The 24,865-nt window shown below is 44.7% G+C and overlaps 1 long non-coding RNA gene across 9 annotated transcripts; it reads left to right on the forward strand.

Moving 5' to 3' along the window:
- The first annotated feature begins 17,416 nt into the window (after window positions 1–17,416).
- Window positions 17,417–20,960, forward strand: LOC133891405 (uncharacterized). 9 transcript variants are annotated; one of them, XR_009904209.1, is made up of 9 exons: window positions 17,417–17,945; window positions 18,032–18,151; window positions 18,260–18,506; window positions 18,646–18,704; window positions 18,816–18,946; window positions 19,042–19,290; window positions 19,594–19,718; window positions 19,847–19,886; window positions 20,118–20,960. It is a non-coding gene; the product is annotated as an uncharacterized LOC133891405 (long non-coding RNA). The 9 variants fall into 9 exon arrangements; XR_009904206.1 differs by having other exon boundaries at window positions 19,847–19,882; XR_009904210.1 differs by lacking the exon at window positions 19,847–19,886.
- The last annotated feature ends 3,905 nt before the right edge of the window (window positions 20,961–24,865 follow it).

The following is a 24,865-nucleotide window of genomic DNA, read 5'->3' on the forward strand; positions in this document are numbered from 1 at the left end:
TCGTGTGCCACAACATAATCCCCAAACATCATCAGATCTCTAATTAAGACTTCTCGTTGGTTCCATCTTAATCAGAGATAATTTAATTATTACACCGTCATGATCATATAAATGCTTGAGACAACATGACTTAATAACTTATTTAATTTAAGAATTGATTAAATGACAAATGACCATGATGATATTGGTCAGTATATAGCAATGAGCCATAAGATTACTCATGACCACATTAAGTCTCCAAGCAGAATACATCAATTAGAGGCAAGCTTAATTATGTGATCAAAAGTGATGTGTATTAAACACTACTTAATTGCGGAAGCGTAAACATTAAACAATATCATAATTAATAAGCAGTAAATAAATGCTAAATTGAAAACAATGGGGAAAACATAAACTAATAAATTTAGGGAAAAATTAAAACATAAGAAAATTCTTGATAACATAAAATATCTGACAACATAAGTGATCCCATCTTAGCTTATCCCCGGAATGCACTTAAACACTATTCATGGCCCAATTGAGAAATATCTAAAAGGTCACCTAAAACTTATACCCAAAATTGAGCCCATTAAATATGCATGGCCTAGGGACATAAATGTTTCATTAGTGGGAAATAAAATCTGACAATTCATGATTATAAATAGTTTTGGTTGGAATACAACAAAAAAAAGTATATTAATGCACATAATTTGGTTATAGTCCCAAATCAAAATTCCCGTTGGTTCCATTTTGCTTTGAGACAAACTTAATCATAAGAGGCCAGAAAATATTAATTAAAGTCAACCAACATTAACTAAATTTGTGCATTCCTTAACATCCATAAAATAATTGCATCATTTTGGACAACTGAACATTATTTTAAAAAAAAATTACATGAGTCAAAGCATCATTATTTGGGCAGTTACTAAATCAGTAAAAAAAAACATTGTTTGTGCCATCATGAATTTTGTACATTATACATTATTATCATTACTATTGTTATTTTGAGCTGTAAACATTAATACATATCCAGTGCATAAATTGAGAAACATTAATACTCATTGGATAAATCATTAAAAGGAAAAAGCCCAAAACATTAAAAAGAGAACGGCCCAGCCGGCCTATACGGCCGCTCAGCCCAGTGATTCGATCCGATGATTATTAGCCGTCCATCCAGATCGAACGGTCTACCGTCTTTTTCACCGAGACAAAAAAAACGCGATGCCCACCCGTAACCCTAAAACTCTAGCTCAGTCACCCTCTCCTCTGCCGATTTCACCGCGCCACGAGAGAAGAGAGCGTGAGAGACGGTAGTGGCGGCGGTGAAGCAGAGCTACCGGCTGCCGGCCCGGAACGAGAGAAGTGGCCTCCGGAGAGAAGGGGTATGCCAGAGCTGCGAAGCGGCACCACCCCGGGCCTGCTCGTCGGTGCACTTGCGCGATGGAAATCGCGTGCAGCCCCGTCGAGCTTCTTCGCGGTGGTGCCCGTGAAGGCGACGACACGCAGTTGGCGAGAGCAGGCGATGACGGCACGAGGGGGTCCAGACCGAAGGATCCACATTCGACCGAAGAACAGAAGAGGGGTTCCCGCTGGAGAAGAAGATCAGGAGGCTCCGATGGGCATAACGGCGACGAGATGCGCAAAAACGTGAGTCATTCCCCCTTCTTGCTTAGTCTAGGGTTCCCGATTGGGGATTTGCATCTAGGGTTAGGGATTTGGGGTTTATTTGGGGTTTAGGTTTCAGGAATTGGGGATTTTCATTAGGGTTTGAGATTTTCCCAATTCACCTCCTTCTTATTGTTGTCCGAGACCAATTCGTGCCCATTTGACCCCAAACTGAGTCCAAAACAGTATGAATACACAAACATGTACATAAACATGATTAAGACGTAATTATTAAGCCCTGATCCAAGATGAAAAAGCGCTAAACATTGTGAAAAATCTATAATCCGAGGCTAATTAGGGCTAATTATCACTTAAACACACCTCATCAATATTAACCTGAGGCAATTAACATTAAACATCATTAATTCGACACATAAAACATCATTAGGGTTCATGATTAGGCTAGATTGGCTCTGATACTAATGTTAGGCATAATTCTCAATTATATCATTGGATCGACTAGCCTTAGCACATGAACACCTAGATTTGCAAAAAAATCACATATCCGGTTGTAGAATGCCTCAGAGGCCGCGAAGACCCCCGCCTACGTGATGCAGGCATGCTGTTGATGTCGATGCCGATGTAGTTGTTGTTGAATGTCAGCAGTGGCTGGTGTCGGCGTTGGTCTTCAAGCCGCTGCCGAGCTTCTCTTGATCGGTAGATCCTTTAGGAGTGTTAACTGGGCGCTATTAGTCATTAGAGTTCACGTCTAGATGTTGTGGCCCCTCCTTCTTATAAGCTTGGGCGGCCTGGGACCAAGCCATGTGTCGGTTAGTGTTGGCCTCCGATCAAGGCACGCACGTGATGGTGGGTTAACGCCCCCTTTTATCTCGGTCAAAGTTAGTTAGCTTAGGTGGTTAGCCGAGATCACCCAACCAACACCAAAATTATATTATGTCCATGAAAGTTGTGTCCCATGGTCACTAACTTAGCAAAATCAACAAAACTGTGCATACCCTATGGGCATCGCGCTAATTAGTGCCATGTCAGAAACGAAACAAAAAATCTTGGCGTTATATATGCTCAGCATATGGGCTCCAATATGTGAATACCATGTCACGGGCAATAACAAGGATGATTAAATCTCGCATCACACCCCTGCATGCACCACGTGACGAGTTCCAACATCTGCTTAGCAAAATTAACGGACAATGGACCTCGTCAAATTGCACTCTGTATACATGCATCATATTAGTCATTAATCATGCCATGTCATAATAATATCTAACACGGGTGGATAAATCATACATCCCCGCTAAGCCAAAGTTAAACAAACTAATTATGTGTTGCATCCCTGGGAAATCGAGCAGCCCTATGTTTAAAACAACTGAAATGCTTCATGCTAGTTGTGCTCCGCACATGGGTTCTCTCTGAATACCATGTCATGAGCTTTCATACAGACTTCGCCGAAATCAGTAAACAACTAGGCCTTGTCTGCATTACATGCTGCCCATCTGCATGCATACTACCATGATTGATAATCCCAGTGAATCAAACATATATGAGCGAATCATGTGACTCACTGCGTAAAGCCCCCAAGCATGTCATCCCTGCATCAATGTTTGCCATGCGACTAAAAATGCTAGCAGTAAAGCATATGCATGAGGAGATTATGATAAAATCATGCATAAATGCCAAGATAGGTGCATGCATGAGCATCGTGAGAAAATAGACTCAAGTCATATTGAAATCTAAAGAAAATGGAACGTTAAATTCTTCGGCAAGTATCCGTCATGGCGACAAGACTGAAGACCTTTTTTTTCTTTTATATTTTTGTAATAGCCATATGCTGTAATTTTCCTATTGTATGTTGGGATTCTTAATCAAGGGTTTTATCTACGGAGATGTAATTAACTGAATTTCTAAGTAAATTTATGAATTCAGGAAGTAATAATGTACTCACAATACCTGATGCATTTTATTTTCGTCCATGTTAAATTCAAATGAAAATCAAACTTGTCTCTTTTGACGTGGAGGCGGGTTTCCGCTCGTTTCCCCGCCATCAGATTTTGGCACGCTCGGTGGGACATACTTCCCCCCTCATCTTTGAATTCCAACATGGTTACATCTTAAATGTCAAAAAAAAAAAACAAATGATATATATGTGCATGCAAGAAAACTGATATATGGTTTTCTTATAGGAAGGAATGGCGGCACATGTGCAAGACTTCGTCACGCTTCGCATTGGTTTGCTTTGAGTGGATGTGCCTTTGGGTCCTTTCCAGGCCACTAGCACTAACTCCTTGCGCACCACTGCTGCATCACCAGTTATGGCTACTCATGACCAAGAAGTTGACTCTACTCCTGAAGATGGATTCATTCCTGTCATGTCTAAATCTGCAAAGAGGAGAGCAAGGAGAGCTGCAGCAAAATCTAGGGAGATTGCCTCACATGAACACATCACCAACATGCATGTAGCTCTCTCCTTTAACTCAATCCCTTATAGCTTCTCCGAACCTACAAGCACCAAATCAACCAAACCTGCAAGTCATGAGGCGGTCCCAAAATTCCGCCACGCCACACTTGGAGAATGGCCTATTCGCACAAGGCGGATGAGGCTAATAAAGTCTACGTCGTGTGCACAGCCACCAGCATCCTCTTCAACAACTTTAAAGGCAAAGAGGGCAATCTCTCTCTCAACACATCCCAAGGTGCTGGGGGCATGTTCTTCCAACCCTGCCCCAAGCATATTAGGGGCGGCTCCTGCCATGACTACGACCATGAGGGCACCATCAACTCCAAGAGAAAGCATGGTGCTGCTGGACCAACCCCATCGTCCACATCCCCGTGACAAAGGAAAGGCTATAATGATCGAAGAAAATAACCATATGCAGCCCATGAACAAGGGAAAAGCCGCGATGAAAGATTATAGCACTTTCTCTTCAAAGAGTGAATCTTACCCTCCACAGAACTGATTCCGAGCTGATGCACCGGAGTTTATCCCCTCGCCGGCCTATAATCCCAATGAGCTTGAGCCCAAGCATGAGCTTCGATGGCAAGGAGGTCACCTATCCCTTGGTGATATTAAGAAGGGACATGTGGATCCCTTGGCTGCGATTTCTGATCCTATATCATCAGAGTTTACAATTCCACGACAATCTGTCCAGAGTTCTATGTCACCAAAACATCACCACCGGCGGCAACGCAATGTTCGTCGGGCATGGGCTGATTTCTCCATGGCGTTGACTCTGTTATAACAAATTTGTAGCGTGCCTTCATCATCGATACTATTTTGGCTCAACACGAAAGAAGTAGACGTAAGTTGCAAGCTGCAATGAGACAAGCCCTTGAAATGTCTCTTGAATGAACTATATGCCAAGATCTCAAGGGGTTACTTCCTGGAGTGTCTACATCTGAAGATAATATTGGTGGTGAGATCCTGAGGAGAGCAGAAGCTTTGGCCAAACGGCCGGAGTACCAAGAGTTTGTAAAGAAAGATCCTCGGCGTGGGAAATACGCCAAATAAGCTGCCAACGTAAGCGCAAGACGCGCCGAATACAAGCAAAAAGAGATGGCACTACCAGCTGATTCCATATGTAGCAAGATACAAGGGGTGGACCTGCCATCGTCAACTCATATTAGTGACATGGAAGAGAAGAATAAATCAGCCACCCCATCTAAGAAGATGTTCACTCCTTGGCTGACACGGAAGAGGATCTCGAACAAAGCGTTTGAGGTACTTTCTTCGATGCTAGTGGAGATCACAGAAGCAGCCGACAACACCAACGAGACATCATCTACATCGACACATTTCAAGAGAAAGAAACCCCGAAGCAATGTTGTAGTGGGTCATCGTCCTACAACCCGTAGTCAGACAAAGTCTAGCAATAAAGATTATCAATTACATTGTTCAGGGTCTTATAATCCCCTATATGATGAGGCTCCCTGTTCTGAAAATGAGCTTCCTGATGCTACTAGTTTTGATGGTCTACCTTCCATAAATGGTGAACCAAGCCGTATGGAACAAGTTCTTGCTACGAATGAAGGCCGATCAGTTGAGGAGCAAATGGCTCAACTCACGGCCATACTCCAACAGAAAGAAGATGAAATAGCTGCACTCCGTCAACAAGTGGTAGCCAATAATACAAGTCGGGAGAATGAGAGACATGCTTCTACAAGTCAAAGTAGCCATCAACCACCAACTCCAATCAGCATTGAGGCGATACAAAGAATGATCGCTGAAGGAGTAAAAGCCCAATACATGCAAACACATTACTCTATGCGTCCAGGGTATGTTAAACCATACCCACCGGATGTAGACATGGTGCTATTCCCAAGTAATTATCGTCAGCCGCAGTTCAACAAGTTCAGCGGATCAGGGTCCCCTCATGAACATGTAGCCCACTTCCTAGCAGCTTGCCAAGATACATCACATAATGGGGCCCTTCTCCAGGTTCAATAAAAACATGGGAGCAGATGCTTCGTGGTGAAGAACATCATGCAAAAAATGATCGATGAAGGAATCATAGATGCCAACCTTCTCAAAAGCTTGAAGAAAGGCAAGAAAATGGCTATATCAAATGTTTCCACTTTCAAAGATCATTTGGGGAGTTGTGCGACTTCAGATATGAGGCCAACTTATAATCAAATTATGATGATGTCAAAACCTGAGTTTGTTAATATGGCTTTCTCAGGATATACTTGGAAACACAAAATTAAGCACCAAAATGAAAGCAAGGCTCTCTTTCAGTGGATCCACACTCCAAGACAGGGGCCATCAGCCCCCCGAAGACCACGAGAGCGTCGACAGCAACTCGCAAGACGACGCATGCTACAACAAGTGATATCGATGGGTGAGGTCCCGTGCCTCCCAAAATATAAAGAAGCGCGAGGATGAACTGCCCGAAGAGTTCACAGCTCTCACCATCGGAGTATTTGAGGATGATGACGAGCCTCTTCACTTCCCTAATGAAGAAGATCCAGAGGTTGATGAAATTCAGCTTAAATCAGGCCGCCAACTACTTGATTCTTGTCCTTAGGCTACGCAGCCCAAAAGCAAAAGTGTAACTTTGAATGAAGTGACTGACCATCCTCATAATGTGTCTTTCTTCTAATTTGCGCAAGGCATTTATTACGATGCTCTCATTTCCTGAAGATTATAGAGTTGAAGTGTCTCAAGCAGAAACAGAGCTAGCTGAAGTATTAAACATGACATTTACTGATGAAGATTTACTGCTAGGACACAAAAAACATAACCGACCTCTCCTCATGTTCGGCGAGATAGATGATCTGCCCACTAATCGCATTATGATTGATGGTGGGTCCGCTATAAACTTGTTGCCATTACGTACCCTCAAGAATACTGGGTATTCTATAAAGTATTTGAGTCAATCTAATGTTGTTATTCATGGCTTTAACCAATCTGGTTAGGAAGCCATGGGTACGATATCTTTAGTTTTAAAGTTGGAAAAGCTCATGACATACGTAACTTTCCATGTGATCGATGCGACTACTTCATATAATGCTCTCCTAGGTCACCCATGATTGCATGAGAATCAATTAGTACCATCAACTCTCCATCAATGTATCAAATACAAAGATCCATCAGGAGAAGTCATGCGGATATTTGCGGATAAAAAACCATTCACGGTGGTGGAATCTTTTTATGCAGATGCAAAGTTCTACTTTGAGTCTGTGAATAAAATCTCAAAACCAAAGTCAATATCACCACCAGAAGAAAACCTAAAAAATAAAGATAGTGGGGAGTCCTCGTCAAGCCAAAAGATATATCAATACATACCAAGCAATCAAAGGAAGAAAGGTGATCTGATATTTCGCATCATAAATAAATCATCACAAGATGGAGGTATTAAATTTCCAACACCTTTACCTCCCTTAGTACAACGCAAAATAAAAGAAGCTGACAATGAGCGGTGCAATAAAAATAAAGTGGTCGCAGAAATTACTTTATCAAATAGAGATGATGACACTTTGCCAATTTCCTTATATGATAACAAAGTTCTCTACATGATGCAACAGATGGGCTATGATACTGCTACAGGCCCTTTTTTATGCAATGGCCGGGGGGAGCTCGCGCCATTTGAAAAATCATTTTCACGAGCTCAAATTAATGCCTTGCATGAAGATCAGACGTTGAAAGAAGAGAAATATGGATTAGGTTATGAAGTCCATATGACTTCTACTGAGCCTATTGATGCTACACTGGCGTCTCCACAAATGGAGGATGGAAATCAGCCAACTATCGATGAGCTAGAAGAAATAAATATTGGGACACTCGATGATCCGCGCCCGATTTTCATTAGTAAACACTTATGTAAAGAAAGTAAAGAAGAATATTTTAAATTTCTTTCTGCCAATAGAGATGTGTTTGCTTGGTCTTACAAACAAATGCCAGGTTTGGATCTGAAAGTCGCGGTGCATCGACTGGCCGTGCAAAAAGATGTTCCTCCAATGAAGCAAGGACAAAGAAGATTTCGACCCGAGATCCTCCCAAAAATAGAGGCCGAAGTTGACAAACTCATATCTTCTGGTTTCATTAGAGAGGTTAAGTACCTTAAATGGATTTCTAGCATTGTACCCGTGAAAAAGAAAAATGGGCAAACACGTGTATGTGTGGATTTTAGAGATTTAAACAAGGCATGTCCAAAAGATGATTTTCCAATTCCTATATCTGAAATCCTCATTGATGCTACTATGGGATATGAAATATTCTCTTTCATGGATGATTTTTCTGGCTATAACCAGATAAAAATGGCACCAGAAGATGAGGATCTAACTGCTTTCCGAACACCCAAATGCATATATTGTTATAGAGTTATGCCTTTTGGACTTAAAAATACTGGTGCCACATATCAGCGCACCATGACTATTGTCCTAGATGGGCTGCTATATGAAATAGTTGAATGTTATATAGATGATATTGTTGTGAAGTCGAAGCATGAAAGAGATCATTTGAAACATCTAGCCATAGTATTCGAACGGCTTAGAAAGCATAAGTTGAAAATGAATTCGATGAAATGTACGTTTGGAGTCTCCTCAGGAAAATTCCTTGGTTTTATAGTCACAAAGCATGGTATTGAAATTGATCCAACTAAAATTAAAGCGGTTGTCAACATGCCGCAGCCTAAGAATCTTCATGAGCTAAAGAGCCTCCAGGGCCATTTAGCATATATTAGGAGGTTCATCTCGAATTTATCAGGTAGATGCAAACCTTTTTCTCGACTCATAAAAAAAGGTGTCCCATTTCAATGGGATCAAGCATGCCAAAATGCATTTGAGGATATTAAGAAATACTTAACAAATCCGCCCATCTTGTCCGCGCCAATTAAAGGGTGGCCACTGATTCTTTACACAGCAGCTATGCCCACGTCATTAGGTGCCCTTTTAGCACAAAATAACGATGATGGAAAAGAAATGTCATTATATTATCTTAGTCGCACCCTACTGGGGGCTGAATGTAATTATCCTGACATAGAGAAAATAGGCCCAACACTTGTATTCATAGCACAAAAGCTTCGCCACTACATGCTAGAGCATACAGTCCATCTAATTTCAAGATCGGACCCGCTCCGCTATATTTTGAGTAAGATGACTCTATCGGGAAGAATGGCTAAATGGGCAATATTCCTTTCATAGTTTGATATTTTGTTCATACCATAAAAGGCTATGAAGGGTCAAGCTTTGGCTAATTTCCTAGCTGCACACCCCATTCCTGATGATTTCCCCATTGATGATGATCTGCCTGATGAGGAAGTATTTACAACTTCCATGGCTAACTCGTCATGGCAAATGTACTTTGATGGTGCTTGCCGAAGGTCAGGAGCAGGGGCTGGCATCGTCTTCGTCACACCCGATGAAGCGATCATTCCATACTCATTTACGTTAACCTCGGCGGTTTCAAATAATGCTGCTAAATACGAAGCTCTAATCATTGGACTCGAAATAGCTCGAAATATGGAGCTGAATACAATATCAATTTATGGTGATTCCCAGTTAATAGTTAACCAACTATTGGGAACATACATAGTAAAGAAAAAGGAACTAATACCATATTTCCTAAGAGCGAGGGAGTTGATGGTTATGTTCGATGATTTGAATATTCAGCATATTATAAGAAGCCAAAATGAAAAGGCCGATGCCTTGGCAAGTTTAGCGGCCAGCATGTCACTAAATTCTTACCAACCAATGGATGTACGTGTTGAGGAACGGAGAATTCTCCCAATACTCACCGAGGAAGAAGATACAACGTCCACTTTGGTCATGGCTGGAGATATATGTGAAATTGAGGTAGGGGATTGGAGAACACACTTCCTTGATTATTTACTTCACTGTTACCTGCTCTTGGATTCGTGCGAAAGGACTAGGGTCCGAAAGAGGTCAGTTAATTACACATGTATCAACGATACACTCTATCGACGGTCACATGATGGAATTCTACTTCGCTGCCTCGCCGGAAATGAAATGATAGAAGCGTTGAATGAAGTCCACACTGGAGTTTGTGGTGCACACCAATCTGGTCCCAAATTGCATTACCAACTTAAGCATTCAGGGTATTATTGGCCTACGATGTTTGAGGACTCCCCGAAATTTGCAAAAAGATGTCACGAATGTCAAGTACACGCTGACTTTATTTACCAACCACATGAACCTTTACATCCCACAAATATGTCTTAGCCCTTCGAAATATGGGGAATGGATATTGTAGGACCAATTCAGCCTCCATCAGCCAAAGGGCATAAATTCATTCTTGCCGCAACCGATTATTTTTCTAAGTGGTCCGAAGTCATTGCATTAAAGGAACAAAGCAGAAAATGTGGAGCATTTCATAAGGGCCCATCTTATATATCGCTTCGGTGTTCCATCTCGAATCATATCTGATAATAGAACGTCGTTCAAAAATAGACAAATAGAGAAGTTATGCGTAAAATTTAAAATTAGACACCACTTTTCTACAGCGTACAATCCGTCCGCCAATCACGGAAGATGAAACGGCAAAGTTATGCTTGAAAGAATTAGATGGCCTTGATGAGAAGTGACTTCGAGCATTGCAGAACTTTGCGTACCATGCTAGGATGACTCGGGCTTTTGATAAGCGCTTGAAAAGAAGGTCATTCAAAGGAGACCTGGTTCTCAGCGTTATTCGTCCGATGAACGTCACACACCGGATGCAAGGAAAATTTGAGCCTAAATGGGAAGGCCCTTATATCGTAAAGGATGTTTATTCCAGCAGCGTGTATAGAATTGTTTCCCCGGATGGCGAGTACTGTCCGCCACCGATAAATGGAAAATTCTTAAAGTGTTACTATGCTTAAACACATATACGAAAAGCTTACCAAGCTCCAACGCTTCATGAGCCTAAACTGCAAGCGACCCAAAAGACCTTCCTCCATGGCTTCACGAGCTTAAACTACAAGCAAAAAAAAAAAAAATTATGCTCCATCGCTTTACGAGCTTAAACTCTAAGCGACAAAAAAAAAAAGAAACACGAGCCTAAACCGCAAGCTTAAAAATAATAATAATAATAATCAAGCTCCAACACTTTACAAGCCTAAATTACAAGCGATTGAAAAATATTATGAAGCTCCCCTAAAAAAAATCTTTTACAGAGTCTCATCACATCACGAGACTGTGAAAGAAAAATACTAATAAGCCTCAGTACGCATACTTAAGTGAAGCTTGCCGCCTCGCTGTTGCTTACATACAGAACAAAGTAAGAGCGATAAGCACCAGGTACATGAGTCTTTAATAATATCCAACCATGATGACCGGATGATTCAATTCTCGACGAATCAAAGTTCCAAACAGGGAGCTCCAGTGTATACATTTGGCAGCGAAACAAATAAATGAAGTGCATAAAAGCTCCCCTTCAGTACATGGCAAATAAATGGAATCTTGATCAAACAAAAGTCTGGAATTATTCGATGACTACATGGCCAAATAAAATGTTTCTGAAATAAACGGTAAGACAACTCTTCAGAGCTCATAAAAAAAAATCATCACCCTAGTATTGTTGCAAATCCCGACGAGCTTGTGTAGCCGGCGATCTCCTTCACTCGCGAACACACGAGCGCAGCACCTTGAGCATGCGCCCAGACTCCACCTCCGCCACTGCCTTGAATCGCCAGATTGCCTTTGGTGCCTGGTCCTTGCTCGCGAGAAGACAGAGCCACATGAAACGGCTCATGTCGTCTACCAGCAGCAAGAAATAGTGGTTTCCACTTGGCGTCGTCGGCGCGATGGGCCCGCAGATGTCGCCGTACACCAAGTCGAGTACGTTCGCCGCTCTGCGCCTTGCCTGCGCCGGGAACGCGTTACGGCGCTGCTTCCCCGCCAGGCAGCTGTCGCACACTTGATCAACGTGATCAATGTGCGGTAAACCGCGGACCATGTCGCCGTTCACGAGCTTGCGCAGCGCCTGGAAGCTGATGTGCCCGAAACGCTGGTGCCATCGCCATGCCTCGTCAACACGCCGCGCCGCCAGACACACTAGGTGCGCGATGTTGAGGCGGATGGTGTACAGTCGGTTGGAGGAGCACTGCACCCGAGCAAGAAGACGTCGCTGCTCATCGCGGATCCGCATCACCCCGTGATTGATATGGATGTCGTAGCCGTTCTCGTCCAGCTAACCCACGCTGATGAGGTTGGTGTCGAGGCGTGGGATGAGATAGACGTCGGAGAGCTGCCGGTGCTCACCAGTCTTGCAATCGAAGAGCACCGTCCCGCGCCCCTCGATGTTGACGACGGATCCATCACCGAACCTGACGGTGCCATAGACGCTGTCGTCGATCTCAGAGAAGACGGCGCGCGACCCAGTCATGTGATTTGTCGCGCCCGTGTCGAGGTACCAGAGGGCGTCATCGGCGGCGCCCTCCCCGTCCAGCTGCGCGAACACCCACGCATCCACGAGGTGGACGGGCGCTCCGAAGCGCAACTGCGAGATCTCTGGCGGCGGCATGATGACTTCATCGAGCGGCGCCTCGGGGCGGATTTGGACTGAGCTCACCCTCACCATCAGCAAGGTGGGCTCATCCTCTTCAGCTTGCGCGGTGTGGGCCTCTCCACTCCTGGGCTTGGAGCGGCACTCCCTGGTCCAATGGCCCGTTTTGCCGCACCGGCGGCACTGATCATCGGCGATCTTCTTTCCCGCTCCAGAGCCCGAGCCGCTGCTGGACGGGTTGCGTCGTGGTCGCCTTCGGCGGCCACTGGACTTGGACCCTGCAGAGGAGCCCTCACCTTTCTGCCGCTCCCTCGATCGTGCCACCCACTCCTCCTCCGTGAGGTAGAGCTTACCATCGGCGCGTGGCAGTGGCGGTGCGTTGTCCTCTGCGGCGCGGTCCTCGACCGCGCGCAGTCGACCACTGACGTCCTCCAACGTCAATGTGGCGAGGTCCGCCGTGACCTCAATGGCGATGGCGACCTGCGAGAGCCGCTTGGGGACGACGCGAAGAAGCTTCTCCACGACCTTCTGCGACTCGATCTACTCGCCCACCGTGCCAAGCGCGGCGACGAGGTTGGAGAGCCTCAGCGTGAAGTCGTCAACGCTTTCCCCGTCGCTGAAGCGGATCGACTCGAACTCCCGACGTAGATGCTGCGCCTTCAACTTATGCACTGACTCGCTGCCGACGCGTATGGACCTCACGGCTTCCCACGCCTCTGCCGCCGTTGCCTTCACCGCCAGCATCGCCACCATCTCCGTCGGCACGGCGCTGGTGATCGCGTCGAGCGCCAGACGGTCTTCCTGTAGCGACACGCCGCCGGGCTCGATCGCATCCCACAGGTTGTGAGCCTGCATCTTGATCTTCATCACCAACGACCATTCGGTGTAATTGGTCTTGGTGAGCATCGGCCAGTTCGTCGCCCCGCCGATCTCGCGAACGACGCGGATGACCTCCTCCTTGCTACCACTGGAGCCGTCCTCACCGTTGCCGGGAGGTCGCTTACCAGGAGTCCCAGAGGGAGTCTTCTCGCCATTCTTCGCCTCGGTGTTCGTCATCAGCCCGTAGCGGATCGCCGAATCGCGATACCAGCAGCGGTACCTTGCCGCGATCGACTCCGGTGCCTCCCTCGGCTCTGATACCAACTGTTGCAAATCCCGGCGAGCTTGTGTAGCCGGCGATCTCCTTCACTCACGAACACACGAGAACACAGACACACGAATTTTGTGCTGCATAAAACTGGCAGCGTTTTTGGTATATGATGCTTGAATATAAAGGAAAACAAACTCCTAATCGTGGCAGAGTACTGCCCTACATGCGCGGCTTGCCGCTCGTTCGGCTGTGCCATCCCACGTCCAGCAACCACGCCGCGCACTCCCTGAAGACGCGCTCTGCATGCACTCATGCCCGAGCTCCTACAGACTCGCCCAGCCATAACAAACGGGCTGGCTTATTCAACGCTAAGCTAAAACACCTACACGTACAGGATTACAAGCGACAAGTATTACATGATCAAATAAAATTTTCTGAAACATGAATAAGGAAAATAAGGTGATAGAAGCACTAAGTAGGGCGCCAGTTCTTTAGAGCTGCAAATAGCCCCTCAGCTGCCCGCCCCAAATCGGTGGTTCTCGCTTGAAGGTCCGAGTTGGCTTGATCGATCCCCTTTGTGGCATCAAGGAGAACGTCATTCCACTTCTTTGCCTCAGCTTCTTTGTCAGAGCAAACCTTCTGGATCCGCTCTTCTTCCAACTTGAGCTCTTTCAGGGCATTGGTAGCTTCATTAAGCTGAGCTGTGATTTTAATGCCAGGCCACCAACTTCTCCTTCTCGGAACGCCGATCAGTTATAAGTTGCTCCGTCTGAGCGGAACTTTTGGTAGCTTCCGTAAGGGACGCGAGCTCAAGTCTAGCCTCGCAAGCTTGTTGAGTTTTTTGCTGCGAAATAGTGATGAGCTGAAGCAGTAGCTCTTTGGCTTTGGATACGCCTGGGATGTCTGTTGGAAGCTTCTCGGAAGTTTTTTCCAAGACAAAGCGTCGACTTGGATCACGTAATGAAGTAGCGTCAAGGCCTTCAATAGCCTTTTCCAGTACCACATCGATCAGTAGCATCAAGATAGGCCTTATCAAGAAAGTCCATCGCTGAGTCCTTGGCTAACATGGAAAGCTGGGCATTGATATGGGGGTAGCTACCACACTCTGATCATTAAAATTCAGTGACCTCTTTGCTGGAGGTTCTTTCTCTACTCCAAAAGGGATGACTTGAGAAAGCTGTCGCTTCCCGCTACTCGCGCATGGCATGATAACTTGATTATCCATCAAGTTCTCTTGGGCTGTTGGATTATCAATCAATAAGGGGTTCGACGACGAGCCTATTTCATGGTCTTTGCGGGAGTCATACTTTGGCTGCTGTAAAAAAAAATCGACCGAAAGAAGATGGAAAGTAAATCATCACATAAATTACAGTAATTAACATTAGTATCAACTGGAATGAACCAAAATAAAGAAAAGAAAAACTATACCAGATTGGGTTGGATGGGAAAGATGGTTCTCACACCCAGAAAATCGTGCAATATCCTTTTCCAAGGCCCATCGATAGCTGGTGCTCTTTTTCTAATGAGTGCGATGTGTTGTTGCTGGTACTCGTGAGTCACTTCTTCAATCACAAAAAGATCATGAGAGGCAAGCCTGCGGGGCAAAACGTGTCTTGCTGGTGCACTTTTCATCCTGTCCTCAAGAGGCACACGGCCAAGCAAGTTACCATGACTAAGTTTACTTAAAATTAAGGTGAGAGGATACATGAATTCCTTGTACCATTTGCACCAATGCACTGAACAACTGCCACGATGAGATTCATCTGGGATAATATTTTGATCCTCTTGCACGGGCGCAAGAGATGCGTCCAATGAGCATATGCAATTCCATAGTCTTCCTCCATGTACAAACTCGCTAACGGGGGTACGGTATGATCTGATCCAATCTAAACTACCGGGCTACATGATTCGGATGATATGGTCCAGCAATATAAAGTTCACAGCGCCGCCATGAGAGCATACCGCGACGAATAGATAGACAAAATATCCTGTCAACCCCAAATGAAGATAGTATAGGCCGATTCGCATTACGTGGCTTTGTTAAATCGTAGGGATACCATGTAGCATTGACATCTCTGCATAAAAATTCAAATGATTCTTTGCGGCTATAGTGGTTTGTAGGTCTGAACATGGTGTTCACCATAGTTGGTTTTCGCGCACGATGCTTAAAAACGGGAATATGGGGTTTCTTCATTTTTTGGCCAAATATGCCTTTCAGATATGCACCCATCCAGCCAATGACATATTGAACAGGCCAAGCTCTTTTCATATAAGAAGGACCAGCTGGATGGGTACTAATCAACCTTAAAGAATAATACAAAGAGCATAGGGCCGGCTAAGCTAAGGCGAACCGACGTCCTAATGCCATCCATGAAGCCATCACCAATGTGCCAGGTCTAATACATGATCCTCCTCCAATGACCACAAAACCACAAAACCAGAGTGCCAAAAAGGCAGCGGTATAGAGTCGTGAGGATTCACTATCGTTTGGATGAAAAGGACCATCGGGACCGTTATGGAAATAGTCACACCACTGTTGGAATGACACCTTGTTGCTGCCCGCTGCTAGGTCTGTCCATACTGTTAAGAGATGTGATAAACACTTCAGGTACAACAAAAGAGAGGATTCCAGTTCATCTTGAGGCGGGATAAACTCCTCATAAAATTCTCCATTCAGTGGTAAACCCACCACCCAATGCATGTCCAAAAGGGTTATAGGGCGCTCACCATATCAAAATAAGAAGGTGTTCGTTTGTGGATTCCATCTCTCCAATAAAGATTTCAGCGAGGAGGGTGAAACACTGTATTTACCTAAGGAGCAATAAGTGGCTCCATAAATATAATCAGTGCCTTCGCCATCCCCTCTCAAGTTAAAAGAATGTTCTCCCAACCAAGACCTTCTGATACTATTCTATTGCCCAGTGTGAGAGCTTTGTCAGATTGACATATGGGTGCAAACGGGTGGAAATAGTGAGCTAAAAAATTAGAGGCCGATCTCCACCCACGCTCGCTAGTATCCATCTCGCCTTTCGTTATCTATTATTCTTTTATAACAAGATTAGCCGCTTCACTAGTTGTTGGTTCATATATTTGAGTTTGAGCCACGCAGGAAAGGGGTAGCCTACCAAGTTGGGAACGTGGTTGTGCCATCTAAATATAAAAATAAATAAAAAATCTGATGGCTGTTAATGTCCAACTCATTACACGTAAAAAAAAATGAAAAAGAGGAAAACTTTATATAGCCATACGAGGGACCATGCCAAATGATCGAAGACTCTCAGAATGACCGTGCTATGTGATTCCCAATTATATAAAGACTAATGCTTTGATGATGATCTGAGAAATGAAACATGGATAATACCTTTTGTGCAGTCGAACGTCGCAATAAAGAACCGATGTCCTCGTATAGGTAGAAATCCTTGAACTCAGCGCTCCGCGCTTGGGAGACGAACAAGCAGCGAAATATGTCAGCGATTATACTACGATCATGCCTACGCGAGGATAGCTGCGATGCAGATGTTGTAAAAAGGAAAAAGAACAAGAATGCGTACCACAACACGGGAGCCCCAAACGAGCCAGAGTTTGATAGATAGAAGAGTGCCAGCGAGGTTAAAAGACGTTTATCCGTTAACCAACCTCTGAAAACAAGCCAACAATACTCCACTAGCTCCTTATATTTCAGATTTAGATTTCAAATGAAAAGATATTTCTATCTATCTATCTATCTACTGCTTAAAACATCTCTAATCCATGAATCGTTAGCGTTTTATTCTGCCCCGTCCCTTTTCCGCTCCCGCCCTACCCTCTTCGTGGAAAAACCACGTTCACCCCAAAAAACCGTGCCCACCCAGAAAAACCTCGCGAACCATCGGAACACCGAACCGCAACCCTCCTCCGGCAAGCTCCTTCCCCTGGCTCCTCCGTCACCCAGCCGCCGCATCCGTCTCCCCCACATCCCCGCCGCTGCTGCCACTTCCACTTCCTTCGTGCCAGGCCCCTCATCCTCCACTACTTCCTCCTCCTCGCTCCTGCACCGGCGCCGCCGCTGCCGCTCCGGCGCTAGATCCACGGGCCAAGCGTGTCCTCTATGCCTTTGGCCTTGGCCCCGTGCGGATGGGGTCCTAGCGGGGTAGTGGGTGGTCGTGCTGAAGCCCAACCCGTTCAACCCAAACCCTAGCGCGAACAGGGTGAGGGAATGAGAGGCGGCGGGTTTCGGGGTGGAGGCGGCCGTCGAGGCGACGCTCACGGCAGCGTCCTCGTTCGTACCTGCACCTGCACGCCGCGCACGCGCCGTTCCTGCTGGATCCAATTTTGGTAATGATGATTTCTTCCTCGTGCTCAAGGGCCTTCAAGATCCAATTTTGCTTCGCTATTTCACACTGATTTCTCTCTGGTTCCAGTAGGATGTCACGAACCCGAAGATCCGGGCTATCCAGATCGAGCTTCACAACCTATTCCATGTACCAATTCCCCACCCCCGCACAATGGATCCCGTCATGAAGCTCCTCGAGGATGACGAGGTGCCCCGCCCTACCCGAGCCTCCCTCGTCTCTCTTGCCATTTCGGATTCTTGGGGGAACGCGGGGATTTGATTGGAATGGTGCATTCTTTTTGTTGGGGTTCCGTAGGACGAGAGCTTGCACTCGGGAGCCAACGTCGAGGCCTTCACGGCGGCGCTCAACCGCGAGGCGTTGATGGATTGGGTGTAATATCAAGGTGTTGAAGGAGACGTCTCCTCTGATGCTCAAAGACAAGGCGATGGAAACATTGCTGCTGGCTATGGAGGGTGGTGGATGAGGTGATCACTGATGCAAGCCCCCTCATGGAGTTAAGGCCCACTCTCGTTTCACAACCAACAATGCTATGATAACTAACGTATGTGCTAAATTGTTGTTCAGTAGAGAACTATAAATGCATTGATTTCATCATTGACAATTTCAGTAAACATTAGTTAGATCAAACAGCCCAGTTAAAATCTTCTCATGTTTTCTGATGTACATATTTGATAAAATAGGATGATTTCTTGCCTCGCACGAACATTCCTTTGGAAGCCATGGTCAAGTCACTCTTCTGGTAATAAGACTTAGTTCTTATGTATTCTCAACATGGTCACTCAATTTGTAGGGGTTTATGATCTCTTCATCTTTAATTTTCAGGGTAACTGATGTAGTCCTCTTTATACAGCTTGCCATTTCTTTTTTATGCGGAAGGTGCCTTATAGACACTTGTATACCTGAAAGTATGATATTGAGGGATCCAACGCACCTCTATGCACCAGGCCAGCTCAACCACATAGTTGAAAGGAAACCGTGCAGGTATTTATTTGCCTTGTGTTCTAAATATTGTGATTATCCTGAACCATGCAAGTACATCACTACACTCTATATGACCATATATCATCTTCAAATAGTACAATGTATACAAAAGGATTTGGTCGCGATCGGGAAGGAACTGCAGATACTCATCTGGGTGCAGTTCGATGTGGCCGTGGCAGCGAATGATTTGTCGAAGGGCATGGAGGCCAGCTGCTATCTGCTGTCACAGCGTGCGACAGAGAGGGGCAGTCCAGGCTCATGGGGTTGGAGCTGCTGAATGGGCTTAACCCCGCTGTTGGTTGAGAAGACCAGGATGCACACAACCTGAATCTTCATGGACAAGTGTATTGATGCTGCTCTCTCATTGTATTAATTTGGTTAGTTGCTATTTGCCTGCCTTGCAAATTTAGAGGAGCTCATGATTTATGTGCCAAGTTGATACGAGATTAAGGAGAGGAAACTGGATCGTGCATGTGTTTCTATGATGCTTCATGGACCTTGCTCATGATATTTGTTTTTGTATTTTTAGAAGCATCTTGATGTTTGCTTGCAGCCACATTACTTGTTTGGGTCATTGTTGCTATGAAAACAGCATATGGTTTATACAGTTTGTAAGTTATATGGCCAATAATGTTGCTTTTCTTCAGTTTCAGGTTTCATGGTTAGACGCCTCATGGGCGCATGGCGTAATACAACCTGATGCGATACTTCATGGAGGACCGTGGCCTCTACAAGATATGGATGAAGGATCTTGCTTACTGCTTTGGTATAGGTGCGGCGATCAAATCGATCTATGAAACCATATATAGTTGTTTTTGACTGCTTGCTTGCATGTATCGGTAACTATGTATACTCATATACTTCTCGCTGATGATTTTGTCCTTTTTCTTGATGATTTAGGATGGATTGACCTCTATCTGGGGTAATGTTGTTGAGGTAGGTCTGTATCGACCATGCCATATGCTTGATCTAAGTGCAAAGTTGCTTTGTCCTACTTGTGCTGGGAGGGAGCCCTCTAACGGACCTATTGTCATCTGTTCTGACTTCTTCTCTCTGATTGCAATATGGATGTTTTGTTTTCTCTTCCTTTTGCTATATCATTTTCCAAAAACTTGCTTTGATAGTTAGCAATGAAACTCATTTGTTTCCATTTTCTTGGTGCCTCCTCCAGGTTCTTGTTGCAGATGTCGTGCATGAGTGCATCGCACCGGTCGAGCAGCTGTTCGACGCAGCGAAGCGGAGCTCGCGTGTTAGAGCAGCTACATGTGGCACCTGTAAGAAGTTCTATGGAATTCCCTGCTTCCCTACTGCCTGTCTGAGCATATCACAGCTGCTGCCATCCTGGCAGAAAACAATACAGTTCATACACTGTCCAATGGTGTGGTTCAAAAAACCGCCCTTTGCTCTGCTCTATAAGTAGATGGCCTGGCCAGCGGCAGAGTAAAAGAAGAAGAAAAAGCCTGGGCAGAGCACAGGCAGATTGTTGGCGTGAGAGAAGAAGAGGAGTTCGGCCGAAGAGCACTAACAGGCTGCCGGTTTGAGAAGGCTTCTACATGCCAAGTGTTCGACGCGTGGGAGCTTCTGCGGAAACAAGCGCTCGGCAAATACATACAAGCACGGGAGGGCAAATACTAGGGAGAAAGGAGAGGCTAGTGGAGGAGCGTCAGGGAGAAAGTTGTCGTGTGCGCGTAAAGGTATTGGATAAGGTGATGCTCTCGTCCTCTTCGCCGCCCTCTGATTTGATCTGTTGATACAAATCAAGGAGCTAGCTATCCTCCTCCCTCCACTCTCTCTTGGTTTTTGGTTCTCGCCTCTCTTTGATTTGATCTGTTGATACAAATCAAGGAGCTAGCTATCCTCCTCTCTCCACTCTTGTTTTCTTGTTCTCGCCTCCCTCTACTTTGATCTGTTGATACAAATCAAGAGCAGGCATAATACCTCATTTGCTGATTTGGTCCATTAATACAAACCATGTATGATAAGATGTATGAAGGCCCTATCTTCGGCTTAGTCATGATACAATGCCACGACAGGAAGAACCTTGTTTCTTCGTTTCAGTCTTTTGATAAGAATCAAGAAAAAGTGCTGCAAAAATCATTTTTTAAAAGCCAACTAAAATATGTCTTGGCTGCACTCCACGTATGGGTGCTGTGATCATCACGAATACCTACCATGAGTAGCAGCGGACGTTCTCAAAATCATACAAGAAAAATGCCTCAGTTTGTGTCACGCCATGCATGCATAAGCATATACCATGCTAGTAAACAAGCGAGGCAAACAATGCATGCATATACGCTGCATCCAAATGAAATTGTGCAATACCATGCTAAAGCTCCACACATGGGTCCTTTCTGCGGCGGATACCTGTCATGAGCGATAGTATGGAGTCAAATCAGCAAATTGCGTCACTTTGCATTATGTCTAATAAAATAAATGAGATGCTTGCTAGTTGTCCTCACGTAGGCCTGCATGCACCAAGTCATGAGCATCGATAATGGCTTAGCCAAATTAACAATCAATGAACTCTGTCATATTGTATTTTTGCGCCCGAGCATTTGCACCATAGTGTAAACTTCACAAAATATATATTGTCTATGCTTACCACGTGGGTTCCATACTTAAGAATACCACGTCAAGGTGTAGATAATAAATAAATAATTTACCAAAATTATATTATGTCCATGAAAGTTGTGTCCCATGGTCACTAACTTAGCAAAATCAACAAAACTGTGCATACCCTATGGGCATCGCGCTAATTAGTGCCATGTCACCGGAAATGAAACAAATAATCTTGGCGTTATATATGCTCAGCATATGGGCTCCAATATGTGAATACCATGTCACGGGCAATAACAAGGATGATTAAATCTCGCATCACACCCCTGCATGCACAACGTGACAATGGACCTCGTCAAATTGCACTCTGTATACATGCATCATGTTAGTCATTAATCATGCCATGTCTAACACGGGTGGATAAATCATACATCCCCGCTGAGCCAAAGTTAAACAAACTAATTATGTGTTGCATCCCTGGGAAATTGAGCAGCACTATGTTTAAAACAACTGAAATGCTTCATGCTAGTTGTGCTCCGCATATGGGTTCTCTCTGAATACCATGTCATGAGCTTTCATACAGACTTCGCCGAAATCAATAAACAAACTAGGCCTTGTCTGTATTACATGCTGCCCATCTGCATGCATACTACCATGATTGATAATCCCAGTGAATCAAACATATATGAGCGAATCATGCGACTCGCTGCATAAAGCCCCCAAGCATGTCATCCCTGCATCAACGTTTGCCATGCGACTAAATATGCTAGCAGTAAAGCACATGCATGAGGAGATTATGATAAAATCATGCATAAATGCCAAGATAGGTGCATGCATGAGCATCGTGAGAAAATAGACTCAAGTCATATTGAAATCTAAAGAAAACGGAAAGTTAAATTCTTCGGCAAGTATCCGTCATGGCGACAAGACTGAAGACCTTTTTTTATTTTATATTTTTGTAATAGCCATATGCCGTAATTTTCCTATTGTATGTTGGGATTCTTAATAGGGGTTTTCTCTACGGAGATGTAATTAACTGAATTTCTAAGTAAATTTATGAATTCAGGAAGTAATGTATTCGCAATACCTGATGCATTTTATTTTCGTCCATGTTAAATTCAAATGAAAATCAAACTTGTCTGTTTTGACGCAGAGGCAGGTTTCCGCCCGTTTCCCCACCATCAAGGTCTCATTGATGCAATGCATCAAGAAGCCAACACAGCCGGAACAAAGTTTGATTGAATTGGAGAAGTCTCAGGAGAATTGACCTCACTGGATAGTCTGGTGCAGAAGAGTTTGCACTCACCGAAGTATTGTGCACAAAGGCCGATAGCCTCACCGGATAGGCCGATGCTCTATGTGTTGAACTCACCGGATATTTCTGACAAAGAGGGAGAAGGCTGAGGACATCACCATATAGTTAAGTGATCTGCATTGGGTAACACCGGAGCATTTCTTGCAGAGAAGAATGCTAGTGCAGAAGACTGAATATCAATCCACCGGAATGTTCGGTGCTTGGTTTGTGCACACCGGAGTATGGCACCAGATAATTTCAAAGGCGACTGCAAGTGCTAAACAATGAAGATCAACTCACCGAATAGTTCGGTGATCACAGAGATAAATACACTAAAGCATTTTATATAGAGAAGAAGTGACGTGATTTGGCTCAAGATAACTCATCGGAAGGTCCGATGATGGATTTGAAGGCACATCGGAATGTTCGGTGTCCACAGAGGCTTTGAGTGGAGTTCCAACAGCTAGTTTATGAGTTTGTACTCACCGAATGATTCGGTGTTAGTACTAATATTCTCACCGGATCATCCGGTGCTAACAACTTTTCTGAGCCATTGAGAAAATGGATAGTTGACAGGTTTGAGGCTATAAATACCCATCCACTCAGTCATTTGACGTGTGACATGCTGTTGGAGTCTAGAGGAAGTTCATACACACTTCAGAAGACATCCAAGCCGCTAAAGTGAGTTGTAGCTTAAAGTGATCATCCAAGGCAATTAAGCACAAGATTAGAGTGTGTTTAGTGCTTATAGGCCTAGAGTGAGTTGTAGCTAAGTGCTATCGCTTGAAGAAGGGATCAAGGAGTGATCCTAGCTTGTGCCGAGTGGTACGTCGGTGCTTTAGAGTCTTGGTGACTTGCCGGCATCTTAGGCCTTAGTGGCTCAAACTTGTTTACCCTCCGCCTGTGTGTGGAGCAGCGGCAAGACATGTGTACGAGGACGCGGAGACCCTTGCCTTGGTTGATCAAGCTCCAAAGTGATCATGGCGACAAGAGACTGGAAGAGAGGCTTATGGTAACACCTTGTCTTGGTGGCTTGGTGGCTCATCCGGTTTGAGACCTTGTCTTTATGACTTGGTGGCTCAATAGCCATGACTGAGTGCCGAATGGGAGCAATCCTTTGTGGAGCTCCAACATAGACTAGGGATGTCATTCATGCTATCGATACCATGGGATAAAAATCCCTGTGCCAATTTTGTATCTCTACCTTATTTACGTTTCCGCATTTACATACTGGCAATTTACCTTACTAGAGTAGGTTGTAAATTCTCTTAAGTGGTAGAGTAGATATACTAGATAAACTTAAAGCATATTTAGGTAGAAATTGAGATAGATTTATCTTGTGAAGTTTTTGGAGCCGAATAGTTTCTAAGTGTCCTAATTCACCCCCCCCCCTCTTAATAAATCACCGTTCCTCATAAAGGATTCCTTGTTCTTCTTCTTGTACTTGTTGTAGTCATGGTCGCTATCCTACATCTTCTTGAGCTTGGGGCACTCCACCTTGAAGTGAGTTGTTTCACCACACTGAAAATAAGCGCGAGAACCCCCTCTCCTCCAGTCTCCTTTGTTGTTGTAGAAGCGAGTGGACTTCTTCAGAATGAGCGCAATGTCCTAGTCATCCAGTGTGGCCACCTGCTCCTCTGTGATAAACCAAGCAAGACAAAGCAAATCCACTCTCTGAAGTGTTAGCACAAGAAAAACTAGCTCCAGCCTAATTGTCACTACTAGATCCGGAAACCAATGTCATGTTCTGAGACAAGGGGTTTCTGAGGCCGATTCGAGCCGCCTTGGTTATCTCGGTGGACTTGAGCTTGCTGAAGAGTTCATCACAAGTTATCATATCGTAACTTGGTAACTCTTCAATGCTCGAGATCTTAACTTCCTATATGCTATGGTCAAGAGCATAGAGAAGCTTGATCGCTCTCTTATGATCAGAATAGGGAAAAATAACAGTGGATCTAAGGTTGCTAACAATTCCGTCAAAACGAGCAAACATAGCATCCAAAGACTCTCCAAGGTTCTGTACAAACATCTGGTATTCCAGGTTGTACGTGCTCTGGCGCCTAGCCTTG

This window comes from Phragmites australis, chromosome 14, assembly GCF_958298935.1.
Source record: "Phragmites australis chromosome 14, lpPhrAust1.1, whole genome shotgun sequence".
In the NCBI taxonomy this organism is placed as follows: Eukaryota; Viridiplantae; Streptophyta; class Magnoliopsida; order Poales; family Poaceae; genus Phragmites; species Phragmites australis.